Raw genomic sequence first — 3573 nt, 5'->3', positions numbered from 1 at the left:
AAAGAACCTGAATATAAAAACTGCTAAAATTCTTTAAATAAGGAAACTATGATCAAAATGAATTTTACCAAGTAAAATTCTGCAAATGAGTAAGTGACTATTTTCAATAGACCAATATAGCTGAACGAGAAAATAGGAATAGACAATAACAGGGGCACCTGGGTGGCTCAGTCGTTAGGCGTCTGCCTTCGGCTCAGGGCATGATCCTGGCGTTCTGGGATCGAGCCCCACATCAGGCTCCTCCGCTGGAAGCCTGCTTCTTCCTCTCCCACTCCCCCTGCTTGTGTTCCCTCTCTCGCTGGCTGTCTCTCTCTGTCAAATAAATAAATAAAATCTTTATAAAAAATAGTAAAAAGATATAAGCAGCATTCTACAAGACTGCCTTACTGTTACCAATTTGTTGTATGAACACAAGAGAAAGGCTAATTACTTACGAATATATTAGATGCTTGTGGACACAAGAGTGAATTATACGCAGTTCATATTTTAAGTTTCACTTTTTTGTTGGGGACATAGATAAAGAAAAACAGTGCAGAATTAGTTTGAAAATATTCTGCTCTGCTACACAAAGAATTTATAATAAAAAATGCCTGTATTTATTACACTCATCTGCCCTAAAGAGGAGAAGATTCAGTATGTTTTCTTCTTTTTCCTGATCACTGTTACAGGTATGGTAGATATACGCAAAGGGAAAGAGAAAATATGTAAATTTATAACAAAAAGCTTGAAAGAGGATTATGAACATATAATCCGAAGGGTTTAAAGGGGAAAATATATGAGATAAAATTCTATTAATTTTAAATACTATTGAAAAAAATATCTCCCGCCAAAGAGTAACATATGGCAAATTAACACTCATAGGAATAAGTATCACAAAAAATATACTGAATGGATATCAGAAAAATAAAGAATTCCTCAAAACATAAAAGAAGATGAGGGTAAGTGAGGACTCCTATTGTGTTATTATGAACATTATAAATAAATGCATTCTTATAAAATTATTTATTGTTTCCAAACAAAATGATCCGGGTCATTTTTAATGAGATGGAAGATTTCTAATGGATATATAAGAATACATGAGGAAAAATAAAACAATATTTAAAATACATTTTATCTGTCAACATTTGTTTGAAATGCACATAAAAAATACTTCAGCAAAATAGAAACGTATTTCTAGCTAAGCATTTAAAATTCCAGAATGGGCATTCTAAGCTTGAGTTGTCAGCTCCCTGGTGATTAGAGATCTAGGATCCTTCTGTTGTTCTCTGTCATCTTCTATCATAGCTTCCCTTCTCAATTGTTCCTCATACTCTCACCAGTCTGCTAAACTTCAGCTACCAAATCTACATTCCAAGAGCTTGGGGGAGGAAAATATGATTCAGTTCCTTTTATGATGACTCCCACAAGTTCTGTGTATATTTGCACTCCCACAGCATATACCTGACCTCGGGAGATACATGTATATATATGTATGGGCGTGTGTATCTGTACCTACATCCCCCATATCTGTACCTGTATCCCCTGTATCTGTATCTACAGCTATCTCTGCACTACTGTTTGGGGCTCAGTTACTGAGTAATAGATAATAATGAATATTTGTAAAGGCAACTAAAGTATTTATCGCAATAGCCAGTCAGAAAAAAAAGAAGAAAGGACATGTCCTGCTAGACATTAAATTAATTTTCTGCTTTTTATAATTTAAACTCTGTGGTACTTATATAAGTATTAAATGAACAAATGGACTAAAAAGATATCTTTTAAGGTGAATGTTTTAGAATAATTTCATTAAGTAAAAGCAGTAAATTTTAAAAAATCAGTTAAACTTTTTACTTAGAGTTGGATAAAATATGTTTTTTAAAAAAATCCCTGTCCCCTTTTTTGCCCAGACCCCCAGCTACCTCTACTCTGGTAACCATCTGTTTATTCTCTATAGTTAAGGGTCTTGTTTCTTGGCTTGTCTCTCTCTCTCTCTCTCTCTCTCTTTTTTTTAAACTTTGCTTTTATTTTGTTTCTTAAATTCCACATGTAAGTGAGATCATATGATATTTATCTTTCTCTGACTGATTTATTTCCCTCAGCATTATACTCTCTAGCTCTAAACATGTTGCAAATGGCAAGGTCTCATAGGGTTTTTGTATTTTGGGGAGTAAATACCCAGTAGTGTGATTACTGGATTGTAGGTTGGTTCTATTTTTAATATTTTGAGTAACTTCCATGCTGTTTTCCACAGTGGCTCTATCAGTTTCATTCTCATCAGCAGTGCAAGAGGGTTCGTTTTTCTCCACATTCTCACCAACACTTGTTTCTTGTGTTGTTGATTTTAGCCATTCTCACGGGTGTGAGGTGATGTCTTATTATAGTTTTGGTTTGCATTTCCCTGACGATGAGTGATGTTGAGCATCTGTTCATGTGTCTATTGGCCAACCGTATGTCTTCTTTGGAGAAATGTCTTTTCATGTCTTCCACCAATTTTCTGGGTTTTGAGTTGTATCAGTTCTTTATATATTTTGGATACTAACCCTTTTCCAGATATGTCCTTTGCAAATATCTTCTCCCATTCAGTAGTTTTGTCAATTTTTAGTTTTGTGATTGTTTCCTTTGCTGTGCAGCTTTTTATTTTGATGTAGTGTCAATAGTTTATTTTTGCTGTAATTTCCCTTGCCTCAGGAGACATATCTAGAAAAATGTCTCCATGGCCTGTATTTTCTTCCAGGATTTGTATGGCATCAGGTCTCACATTTAGGTCTTTAATCCATTTTGATTTTTGGGGGGGGCATGGTGTAAGAAAGTGATCCAGTTTCATTCTTTTGCATGTGACTTTCCAGTTTTCCCAACAGCATTTGTTGAAGAGACTGTCTTTTTCCCATTGTGTATGGATAGAATAATTTACCAGGAGATGGTTCTTTCCATAGATAATAATTATAAACTCGAGCAAACACTAAAGGAGCTACCTAACCACCTGGAAGGTCAGGAGTGAAAAAAGACAGATTTTGAGGGGGAACCAAATTTTGAAAGAGCAGACAAGCATGAAGTAAATTCTCTGTCTTTGGGACATCGACCTAAATGACTAAATGCAAGCTGTGGTATGGCAAGGATAGTGTGACCAAAACATCAGTGGAAAAATATGCTGTGTTTGTGGTCTGAGACTAACAGAGCCTGGGGTGGCAACAGCTCGTGGGAAATGAGAGAGAACTGGGAAAAGGAGGACTGCCTGGGAAGGGGAGCTTCAGTACTGTTTTTAAACTCTCTCTACAAGTGTCTGGCTGATGTCTGAATAATGTTTTTGCAGAGCACAGTACAAACAACATAGCTCAGGAGAGAGGGAGAAAAAGAAAGAAGAACTGAACTGATACCTGACATTCTGTCCTCTCAGGCAAAGTTTGTATTTTAAGCGATACAGGTGTACTGGTGCTAAAAAGCAAATCACACCTCTCATTGGAAGAAAGTGGGAGAATCCAGACTGCATTTCATAATATGTGCAACATACAGGAAAAAAATACAAAATTATAAGAACACAAAGACCCAGGAAAATGTGACTCATTTTCAAGGGAAATGACAATCAGCAGAATCTAA

Source organism: Ursus americanus, chromosome 10, assembly GCF_024610735.1.
Source record: "Ursus americanus isolate L20-20 chromosome 10, mUrsAme1.1.p, whole genome shotgun sequence".
Classification (NCBI taxonomy): domain Eukaryota; kingdom Metazoa; phylum Chordata; class Mammalia; order Carnivora; family Ursidae; genus Ursus; species Ursus americanus.
This window is presented reverse-complemented; position numbering follows the sequence as displayed.